This window comes from Caretta caretta, chromosome 4, assembly GCF_965140235.1.
Source record: "Caretta caretta isolate rCarCar2 chromosome 4, rCarCar1.hap1, whole genome shotgun sequence".
Lineage (NCBI taxonomy): Eukaryota > Metazoa > Chordata > Testudines > Cheloniidae > Caretta > Caretta caretta.
In genome coordinates, this window is record NC_134209.1 from 101937030 (window position 1) to 101949611 (window position 12582).

Consider the following 12582-nt stretch of genomic DNA (forward strand, 5'->3'; position numbering starts at 1 on the left):
GTAACTCTGTCAGATTCAAATATAAATAATCCTCCATGTTGTGAAGTTCCTGGTATATCTGAGTATGTTACCAGCCCAAATTCACCAGCCCAGAATATAATTTCTAATCCTGTCTGCAAACAAAATATAAATTTGAATTACGTAACATTACCACCATTAAAGTATTCTCCCAGAGCTCTTCCAGATAAAGAGAACATTATTTCTAAAAACACTTATTTGCAGCTTTGTGAATTTTCTACTCTAACTCAGCATTTTGACAGATCCACCCCGACTGATCAAAAAGAAAATGTTACTGAGATCAATACAGAAGAAAATCATAGAGCTCAGCATTCTCCCCTGAAGAATTATGGGGAAGATGGCATTACAGCAAATATTAACACTCCTCATATGAATAATAATTTTATATTCACGTCTATTGATTCTGGTTGGAACTGTGTTGCTAATAAAGCATCACTTCTGCATTCCAATATAATCACTGATGAACCATTTCTTCAATCTCATTCGGAAAGCACAGATGAAAAATCAGTTGCAAACGTTACTGAGAGACAGGGCTCATCAGTGCAAGAGCAACAGCATATGAACATGTCTGGGACTTGTGCACAAAGAATGCACAGGGGTTTTAATGAAAGGGAATGTGATAAATACACAGAACAAGAAGTTTTGTCCGGAATAGATAAAAGCAATTCTAGCTTGTGTACAGAAGAAATACAGTTTCACAATATTATGACAGATTCAAGCTGCGTTACCTCTTCTGAGACAATGCAATCAGTTTTCAATGAAGAAAAATACTTACAACCTGATCATGAGAGTGAAGAGAATGTACGTTTCTCAACATATTCCCAGAGCTTTTTTAATGAAAATGTGCAACATAGTTTATATAAGGTGTCAAAGAATGCTCAAGGAAATACAATCGCCAACAGAACCAATTCCAGTGAGACTAAGAATGAAATTTCATTGGCAGAATTAGAAAACAGTTCTAAGGCAGATGCAATCCTACAGAATTCAAGCGAAAAACCTGATACAAAAAATGAAGCCACAAGAGGATGGCTTTTAACAGAGGGCAGCTTTTTTGTTAAAAAGAAAAAAGCCTTTGATGGTTTTGCAAGTGTTCTACAAAGCAGAACAATGGATTCCACAAAATAAGATGTAGGATATTAAATGACTGTACTTAGACTCTCTGCAACATTTATTACGGATACACAATCTTACACAGTACCCAAGTAAATGTCAAAACGTGCTTAGTTTAAAATGGAGTATGGTTCCTGAATTATATATATACTGATAAATATTGAATATTAAACTTAAAACAACCCCATCCATTGTGCCCAGTTTTCTCAGCATAATTATCTGCCCTGAATTATTTCAGAAACCCATGCTATAAAACTATTTTAAAAATGAAGGGGGATGACAGTAGTATGACCCTTAGAGTCTGCTATATTGTAACTCATATCAGGACTGACACACTCACTATCCCCAACACACTGTTGTCATAATATGTATCTAAAAGGTATCATGTAAGGTATCATATGTAAACAGGTAAATTGGGCCCCAAAATCACTATCTGATACATGCATGAATTGTGTACAAGAGTTATGTGTGTGCTGGAAGTATGTTCTTTAAAATGTGTTTGGGAGGCAGTGCATACATTGAGCCTGCCCTAGCAAAGGAATATGTATTCCCCTGTCTGACTGGCTTGATTATAAGCAGAGGAAAATGAAAGTACATTTACGTATAAGGTAAACAAAGCAACCAACCTAACAAGCAGCAGCTTAGTAAGCACACAGAGGGACAGAGTCCACACTCCCATGAAGTCTTCCCGGCTCTTACGGCAGAGAAAATGGACTTTGGGAAACATAGGAAGACCAAAAAGACGTGTTAATTATCCATCACTTAGGGGACATAGGTTACAGCACCCTCTGAGTCTGTGAACATTGGGTCCCCTGGCCAGGAGGGCTAGAGATACTGGTAGCTGGATATAAGTGAGAAAGCCTCTCAGGCAAAGATTAGAAGGTGCTAAAATTAAATTTTACAGTCATCAAATTTTGTTTTGTTTGTAACCAAACCTGTTTCTTTTTCATTTGCCTTGTATCATTTAAATCTCTGTTCTTTATTAATAAACTTATTCTTGTTTTATTACAAAGCCATCTCAGTGCTGTGTATTAAAGTGAAGTGTGTCTTCAGCTAACCAAAGAAGGTGGTGTGTATATTGTCTCTTTGGAGGCAGCAAACTTAATTTTTGTGAATGTCTAGTGAGAGGGACTGGACACTACGGACAGATATCTTGAGTGGAACTTGAGAGCTGACATTCACTGCTTGTTACTTGCAAAGGAAAGTTTAGACTGGCAGAGGCTTGAGGAGTTTGCTGGTGAAGTAGATAGATGGCAGGGAGCTGACACACAGTCTAATCTCCAGCACAACTGATTCTTGCTGAAGCTGTGAGGTAAGCTGTGAGGCTTACAGTTCTGTGGGTCCTGAGCAGAACATCACAAGCAGCCATACTTCACTTTTGATTTGCCAGTATTCCGCTATGTCCATTCAAAATCACAAATCTCCAAAGAGCCAAGTGTTTTGACAAAAATAGTGTGTTTTTAGAAAAATTCTCATTCAGAACAAGTAGAACTAGAGTTAGCTTTACTAAGCAAAATGGTTTTAGTGGAATAATATACTGTACCTTCTCAAACATGTAAGCCACTCAGTAGCTGCGACTATGCAATGAAGTTCAAAATTAGATTAATTTTCTCTTTGCTTCATTTTTAATAGGTCTATTTTCCTCTTTAGTATTTAGTATTGGTGCATAGACACTAAGGCACCGTAAAAGACATTTTCCCCTGGAAATTGTCTCCTTGTAAAATATCCTTTATTCCCCTTTGCCTGACAAATGAACATTGTCAACTTGATTTTTTAAGCTGTTTTAAAGCATGTTCCTAATAGAGGACCAATTCAATAGCAATTACAGAATTTTAAAGACACATTTAATATAGTATATTTCAATATAAATCTGCAAACCCCAATACGTTCTGTGAATGCCATTTTGATTGTAAAACCCTTTTGTGACTTTTGGCACTCCCGCCTCTAACTTGAGCTGGAACATCCAAGAGGTGTCAGGAGCGATCCTTCACGTAGCAATGGCTAACAACACAGAGCAATCAAGAGTCATCAGTGTGGATGGTCTTCCACTAGAATAATGAGCTGGGTGCAGTTCAGGGAAACCAGTTTTGCCAGTCTGGATTTCAGGTTGGCTGGAACTAAGCAACACATCACTTGATGAGAGCCATGAAGCCACTTAGGGAGAGGGGCAGGGTGAGGTGTCATCTGACAAAAGGGACTGGAACTTTGTAGAAGGACAAGTTCTGCTCTGAGCTGGCTCTCTGTCACCAGCCAGGCATCAGCAGACCCAAAGCAGAAGATAGGACTGGCCAGGAGGTGAATGAGGCAGAGGGAGTCTCTGGATTCCCTGGAAGAACACTCATTAAACTTCAGGAGAGTGAAGAAAGTGAGGCAGGTTCTTCATAGTTTAAGGCCACCAGGGGATCATTAGATTAGTCTGACCTGTATATCATAGGCTACTACATTTAATCCAGTTACCCCTATCCATTAACTTGTGTTTGATTAAAGCATAACGTTGGTTTGGCTGAAGCATGTTTCAGAAAAGCATCCAGTCTAAATTTGAAGACATCAAGAGACAGAGTAGAATCCACCACGTTCATTGGTACTTTGTTCCAATGGTTTATTACCCTCACTGTTAAAAAATTGTGCTTGATTTTTAAATATGAATTTGTCTACCATCAACTTCCAGACACTGTTCCTTATTACACATTCCTCTGCTGTATTACAGGGCTCTTTAGGATTCTGTATTTTCTCCCCATGAAGATATTTATATACTAATCGAGTCACCTCTCACATTTTCTTACTGATAAACTTAGCAGATTGAGCTGTTTATGTCTCTCACTCAAAAGCATTTTCTACAGCCCTAAAATCATTTTTGTAGCTCATCTTTTCTGCACCCTAATTTTTCAACCTCCTTTTAAAAATGTGGACGCCAGAACTGTATGCAGTATTACAGTATCAGTTTCACCAATGCTGCATACAGAAGTAAAATCACATCCTTTACTCCTACACACTACTCCCATTTATGCAGACAGGGATCACATTAACCCTATTTGCCAGACCATCGTACAGAGCTCATGTTCAGTTGCTTGTCCACTATGCCTCTTAAATCCCTTTTAGAGAAAATGTTGATGAAACCTAGTATTAACCTCTGAGGTACCCCACTGGAAATTCCCCCGTTCAATCATGATTCCCCATTAACTAACTACTTTGAGTTCTGTCAGTTAGCCTGTCCTTAATCCATTTAAATGTGTGCTCTGTTGCATAGCGCTAATTTTTTAAATTGGGATGTTGTGAAGTATTAAGCCAAACTCCTTACAAAAGTCTAAATATATTTATGCAGTTACCTTTATCAACCAATCTTATAATCTCCTCAAAGAATGAAATCAGGATTGTTTGACAAGACCTATTTTCTATAAAACCACGTGGACAGTCATTAATTATATTCCTATTCTTTATCAAGTGAACCCCATATCAGTTTTTATATTATTTTGCCTGAGATTGATTTCAGGCTAACTGGCTGATAGTTACCTGGATCATGGTCATGTCCCCATAGATTTCTTTGCTTCCCCTCAAAAAAATGACTTTCTGACGGGGAAGCAAAGGGAACCACAAGAGCAGTCACGCACCCCTCCCAAGCAGCACAGGCATGTCGTTTTGGGAACCTGGAGCAGTCAGCAGAGAGGTAAATCAGCGTTGGGGGGAGAGCAGGGCTGGGGATAGCCCAGCCAGTGGCTCCTACTCTGCGCCAGCATCCGCTGCTAATTGTGGCTGAGCTGGGGGTAGGCAGGACTTCCTCTTCACCTGCAAGGAGTAACCCAGGGCTGGATCAGACCCACCCCCAGAAACTTCCCCTGGCTGCAGGAAGCACCACACACACACACCCCTCTCACTTCTTGCCCCCATCACTCCTCAGCTGAAGGGGAGAGATTACTTTATGGGGAGCTGCTCCCCCATCCACCCAACTCCTGTGCATATGGATCCCCCCACACCTAGACCTCCCTCCAAGCCCTGCACACCGCCAAGTCTCACCCCCTGCATCCAGATCCCCATTCCTGCACCCAGACCATCCCCTGCTGCTCCCTCCACACTCAAATCTCCACCCGATGAGACCCCCCCTACACTTGGACCACTCAAATGAGCTCCCTGCACCCAGACCCCCACCCCACTGAGCACCATTCAGCTGCACCTAGACCCCCAACCCCAACTCCCCCAGCACTCAGCCCCCCCTCCTGGGCCCCCATATCTAGCCCACTCTGCTGAGCCCCAACTATTTTCACCTGAACCCCCCCTACAGAGTCCTATTGCCCCTGCACCAAGAACCCCCCAATAAGCCCCTTTGCATCCAGATCCCTCCGCTACTGGTCCCTGCACTGAGCTGCCTGCACCCACATTTCTCCATACAGAACCCTCTGACCCCACACCTGGATCTTTCCCACACTGAGCCCCTCCACACTTGGATTCTCCTGGGCTGAACCTTCCTACCCACACCTGGTGCACCTGGCATGGACGGGCAGGGCCCCAGGCTGTTTCTGGGGTAGGCCCGGTCCTTGCACTGTGTCAGGGTTGGGTGCAGTCTCACCGCTGAGTCCATGTCCCAGGAAGAGAGGGAGGGCTGCAGGGTGATCTCTCACATTCATGCCGCCAGTGGCCTGTGCTCCCCACTGCCATGCTGGAGCCTCCACACTTATTTATTGACAAATACAATTTGCAGAAATTTAAAATATTGTACACAGAATTTTTTATTTTTTGGCACAGAATTCCCTCAGGAGTATGACAGAGTCTGTATACAGGGAGTGCCTAAAACCAGATGGGAGAGAATGTATAAACACTGCTCAGACTCCATAAACTTAAAAGCCCATGAGATCCAAAGGTTTAGGTCTAGTACAGCAGCGTGTTGAGGATTCTCAAGAGGGAGCTCAGCTAGGGCTGCAACTGTGATGGACTGGATCACAGAAACCCCCTGGGAGCTGCCAATTGATGTGCCAAGACTACTTCTGCCCCTACTTTCCTGCCCTGTCAGCTTAGAACTTCAGTGCCCTGCCTGGTTTGAGCCAGACGCACTAGCCTGCTGCAAACCCAGACCCAGGTCTGAACCACGTCCCCTAACAGCTGTAGGCTTAACTGAAAGCAGCTTACAGAAGTGTTCCTGTCTTTAACACTCAGATGCCCAACTCCCAATGGGGTCCAAGCCCTAAATAAATCTGTTTTACCCTGTATAAAGCTTATACAAGGTAAACTCATAAATTGTTCACCCTCTATAACACTGACAGAGAGATCTGCACAGCTGTTTGCTTCCACCTCTCTGCTCCCCCAGTTTTTAATGCATACTCTGGGTTAATTAATAAGTAAAAAGTTATTTTATTAAATACAGAAAGTAGGATTTAAGTGGTTCCAAGTAGTAACAGACAGAACAAAGTGAATTACCAAGCAAAATAAAATAAAACACACAAGTCTAAGTCTAGTGCAGTAATAAAAACTGAATACAGACAAAATCTCACCCTTAAAGATGTTTCAATAAGTTTATTTCACAGACCAGACACCTTTCTAGTCTGGGCACAATCCTTTCCCCTGGTACAGATCTTGTTCCAGCTCAGGTGGTAGCTAGGGGATTTCTCATGATGGCTCCTTCTTGTTCTGTTCCACCCACTTATATATCTTTTGCATAACGCAGGAATCCTTTGTCCCTCTGGGTTCCCACCCATCCTTCTCAATGGAAAAACACCAAGTTAAAGATGGATTCCAGTTCATGTTCATGACATGTCACTGTAAGACCCCAAGCCTTCATTCCTCCCAGCCTGACTCACAGGAAGGCCTGCCTGCAAACAGAGCCATCCACAGTCAATTGTCCTAGTTGATGGGAGCCATCAAGATTCCAAACCACCATTAATGGCCCACACTTTGCATAATTACAGTAGGCCCTCAGAGTTATATTTCATATTTCTAGTTTCAGATACAAGACTGATACATTTATACAAATAGGATTACCACACTCAGTAGATTATAAGCTTTGTAATGATACCTTGCAAGAGATCTTTAGCATGAAGCATATTTTAATTACATTATATTCACACTCATCAGTATACTTTCATAAAATCATATAGAGTGCAACGTCACAGCAACCATGGGTTTTTCTGCTTCCTGGTTAATGCTTAGGGTGGTAGGTTTTGGGTGGATTTGGGGAGGGGGGACGTGGGTGTGCAGGCTTGAAAGCAACAGCTCAGGCATATTCAGGCCCATCCCTCCCTCCCTCGGTACTTACTTTTTCATTTACAGCTTTGCTGCTGCTGCTACTAGTGAACACACTATTTATTGCAGGGCCTGGGGAAGAGCACAAGAGAGGTCTGGTCACAGCACTGCATGGAAGTTATATTATTCTAGTTCATGAAAGAAGTGCAACAAACCAACAGAAAAACAGTGGAAGTGGCTATGCTGTCAAATGAACAAAGGAAAAACTGGGGAAAGTATTTTTTTCCCCTTTAATCCTTTCTAGATATAGCAATTTTAAATTTTATTGGTAACAACAGTAGATAAAAATAAGTTCAAACAAATTTAGATGACTTTTTTTCAGCTCTTATCTTTTCCATGGTATCTTTAATTGACTGTTTTATAAAGGATACTTTCCTACCTTACAGGTTGCTATTAGGATTAATGAATGGCTGGTAAAGCACTTACTATGTTTCATCCAAGAATCTCAAAGTTTAAAGCATTGTTTGGTTGCTGTCCTCCTTTTTAGTACAGAGATCTTTATTTTTATTTATTTATACATAAAATCTGGTTTGTTTTTTGTTAACTAAGCTTGTACAATAAAAACATAGCCCTTGTAAAAACAGTGATTAAGAAAAGGGTATGCTTGGAAATATGCACTTACCCATATAGAAATCAGCAGGTTCAGATGACATTCATCCTATAGTATTAAAAAAATAGCTAATGATCTTACTAAACCACTCTTTGAAGTGTCACTGAGAACTCTGGAAGATTGAAAGAAAACTATACATGGTATTCATTTTAGAAAAAAGAAAAGGAGTACTTGTGGCACCTTAGAGACTAACCAATTTATTTGAGCATGAGCTTTCGTGAGCCACAGCTCACTTCATCAGATGTGTACCGTGGAAACTGCAGCAGACTTTATATACACACAGAGAATATGAAACAATACCTCCTCCCACTAGCGGTCACCTTCAGCCCCCAACTAAAACCCCTCCAACGCATTATTAAGGATCTACAACCTATCCTAAAGGATGACCCAACACTCTCACAAGTCTTGGGAGACAGGCCAGTCCTTGCCTACAGACAGCCCCGCAACCTGAAGCAAATACTCACCAACAACCACATACCACACAACAGAACCACTAACCCAGGAACTTATCCTTGCAACAAAGCCCGTTGCCAATTGTGCCCACATATCTATTCAGGGGACACCAACACAGGGCCTAATAACATCAGCCACACTATCAGAGGCTCGTTCACCTGCACATCCACCAATGTGATATATGCCATCATGTGCCAGCAATGCCCCTCTGCCATGTACATTGGTCAAACTGGACAGTCTCTACGTAAAAGAATAAATGGACACAAATCAGATGTCAAGAATTATAACATTCATAAACCAGTCGGAGAACACTTCAATCTCTCTGGTCACGCAATCACAGACATGAAGGTCGCTATCTTAAAACAAAAAAACTTCAAATCCAGACTCCAGCGAGAAACTGCTGAATTGGAATTCATTTGCAAATTGGATACTATTAATTTAGGCTTAAATAGAGACTGGGAGTGGCTAAGTCATTATGCAAGGTAGCCTGTTTCCTCTTGTTTTTTCCTACCCCCCCCCCCCCCCCCCCCCCAGATATTCTGGTTTAACTTGGATTTAAACTTGGAGAGTGGTCAGTTTAGATGAGCTATTACCAGCAGGAGAGTGAGTTTGTGTGTGTTTGGGGGTGGGGGGGAAGTGAGAAAACCTGGATCTATGCAGGAAATAGCCCGACTTGATTATGTAAAGAGTTGTCACTTTGGATGGGCTAGCACCAGCAGGAGAGTGAATTTGTGTGGGGGGGTGGAGGGTGAGAAAACCTGGATTTGTGCTGGAAATGGCCCACCTGATGATCACTTTAGATAAGCTATTACCAGCAGGACAGTGGGGTGGGAGGAGGTATTGTTTCATATTCTCTGTGTGTATATAAAGTCTGCTGCAGTTTCCACGGTACACATCTGATGAAGTGAGCTGTGGCTCACGAAAGCTCATGCTCAAATAAATTGGTTAGTCTCTAAGGTGCCACAAGTACTCCTTTTCTTTTTGCGAATACAGACTAACACGGCTGTTCCTCTGAAACCATTCATTTTAGAAGCATTCAACATGGAATGAAGGAACAAACTCACTTACTTGGGACCCACATACCCCTAAAGGAAGAGGACAGCAGATCAGTCCTCAGACCTAGGTATCATTCCAGCAGATGTGATCACAGATGTGAGACAATTTGTGTAAAACAGAGATTCAATCAATAGCATACTGATAGCTCGGTGCAAAGTGATTCCTTCCAAGTACAAAGGCAATAGATCTCATGAGACATCTAGATAAACTTTAGTGAGTACTGAAGAGGACCTAATGTCATTCCACATTGGTATCATTCATGTAGGGAGGTGTATGAGAGAAGGCCTTGAAATTAAATGTAAATGGGGGGAGGGGAAAGAGAAGGTTCAGGACCTCTGTGGGGGCTTTCTCCAAAATGCTTCCAGTTGCACAAGTTGGGACAGCTATCTAGGGAGAACATCAAATTCTCAATGCTTTGATGAGAAGATGGTTAAAAAGGAGAAGGGATTTACGGGTGTGTGTGTGTGTGTGGTTAAAAAGGAGAAGGGATTTACGTGTGTGTGTGTGTGTGTGTGTGTGTGTGAGATGCAGATGGGAAAGGCTTCACCTTAATCAAAAGTGAAACGAGACTGCTAGCACAGAAAACTGACAAGGTTTTGTAGGTTTATTTAAAGTAAGAGTTTGGAGAAAACCAACAGCTGCAGAAGAGGCCTAGCAGATATTTTTGCCCAACTTGAACTATATCAGTATTATAAAACGTATCACTGAATCCAGTAAATGTGAAGACACCTGAGCTGAATGAGGGAAAAGGTTAGGTCTCCAAAATAAATTTTTGGAAAATACTCCCTTTGTCTCTGCTTTTATTCCACTATAGTACTTCTAATCTAACTGATCAATAAATTGAGGTGCTTTTTCAAAGTAAATTATTCAGTCATACACACAGTATTGTTGTAGCTGTGGTGGTCCAAGGATATTAGAGAGACAAGGTGGGTGAGGTAATCTCTTTTATTCGACGAACTTCTGTTGGTCCAGTAAAAGATATTACTTCATCTGATTTTTTCTCTCAGTCATACTTTATTTCATTCATGTATTTACCTGGCTGGTTCTCTCAGCCATGACCACTATCATGATTTATTCCTGAGACTGGTTACGTAGCAGTTTCAGCCAAGTATTATTTGAATTTGACTTTGGCAATTAAGTTGTCCACAAATAACTGTGCTCTTAATGACCTCTACGATGGCACTGTGAACAATGATTCTACAGGCATTGATACAGATCCTCTTGCACCCCTATATGGCCAATGAAGAATTGAGTTTTAACTTTTCTGTACTGTATCCACCAATACCTGGGTTGTCTCAGGTATTCTGAGTTTCTCTGGTGCCTCTATTTTCACAGCATATGATTGTGGCTGAGCTGGAAGTAATCACTCTTGGTGGCTTCCACCAGCTGTTATCAGTTCTTAGCTTCAACTGAGGTGTTTTCCCATCTCACTGTACTGTTCGTTTCTTTTGCCTTTCTTTCAATTGTATTCACAAGCCTTGTGTTTACTTAGGCTTGAGTAGTGGGAAATCCTTTTTTTCATTGTTCATTTACATTTGTATTAGAACAGATCAATAATCAGAACCCATTCTCTCTCCACTGTTAGGTTTGGAAGTGGGAAGCTGGTAGCTAAAAAGTTGTCAGGAATGCAGTAACTGATTCCACTCCCACTGCTACAATTCCTAGCCATCGAGCCACAGGCACCATGCCACTGAACCAGATGCAGTCTTCCTCTGATTAAACATTTTTTTTAGACAAGTTGACAAACTAACTTTGCTACCATAGCTGCTTTTGGTATTTTTGAAAAAAACAGGACAGCAACACAGTTGGAAGCTTTGTAGTGAAAATTGTTCTCTATAAGGTCTGCTTAGACAAGAACTGAATGAGAAAATGCTTGATCTATATACCATATTGCTGTATATCTAGATGCTTCCCCCAAAGCAACCAATAGAGACACTGGAGACGGGGGGAGGGCTGGTATAGTACCAGGCTTCAGGCTTGCCCAGCCCAAGTCTCCTAAAGGCCTGAGTGGACCCTTCTCCAAGCCCTGGCAATGAGAACAGTGATGACAGTGGGATCTAGACTCTCAGTACTGGGAAACCTGAGAGTCAACTTCAGCATCCAACGATGACCTGGAGTACCTAGAAAACTAGATCACACAGTGCCAGGAGAGAGTCCTCTGTGGTCTTGTTTGGGACCTATGTCTGGAGTACAGTACTGGAGGCAGCATGGGCTACTTCCTGGCTGCCAGTAATATTCAGTGCAAGGGATCCTGACCTGGCCCCAGGGAAGGTGGCAATACTGAGCTTGAGGCAGGTGGAGCTATGGATAAGTGATCAGTGCCAACAATCTAGAAGGTTGCATTGGTGAAGCGCAAGGGTCCTCACCCTGGACCAAAGACAGTGGCATACTGACAGACATAACAACACTCTGTCTGTGGTGTAAGCCTCTGGCATAGTCTGTACTAACTTGGGCTGCTGACCTGCAGTGATCAGAGAAGCCTGATCTTTTACCACTGTAGAAGTAACTAGGTCTTAATAGTAACTGAGTGGACACCAGAGTCAACAGCCCAGGTCTCTCTGAGCGAGTTGATACTGGGGAGTGGTAAGCCGAAGTGCGTGTTCTACTTTTACTATCTGAAGGAACCGCTATAGGAAGAATCCCACATCCCAAGCTTTAAGGAGCCAGATGCAGACTTTTGCTTGTGCTTCTGAGGCTGGGGCTCCAATTCCCTGGACCTCACAGGCAAGTCTTGGAGACAGGGGATCCTCTGTGACCTCTTTCAGCTGACATATCTGGTGAAGCATTTAAGAAAAGTGTCGTGGAAGAGCCTCCCTTAGATGACTGAGGTGGCCTTGAAGATAGTCATACTCTTGAAGCCACAACAGAACACCTACCTCTAACGCGGCCCTCACCCAAACACATGAGGCAGCAGGGATGAGCGTCACTATCAACTAAAGGCTTCCTGCTACTTGCACAAGGTTTGATCCCTGGGGACTTTGGCTTATATGTCCCTGGTAGTGGGAAGGGTCCAGACACCCACCATGCTGGCAAGTCCCCAAAACAAGGTCTAAATCAAAACAAAAAACTTAAAATGATAAACAAAAAGTCCAGCTAACTTTTAGCAC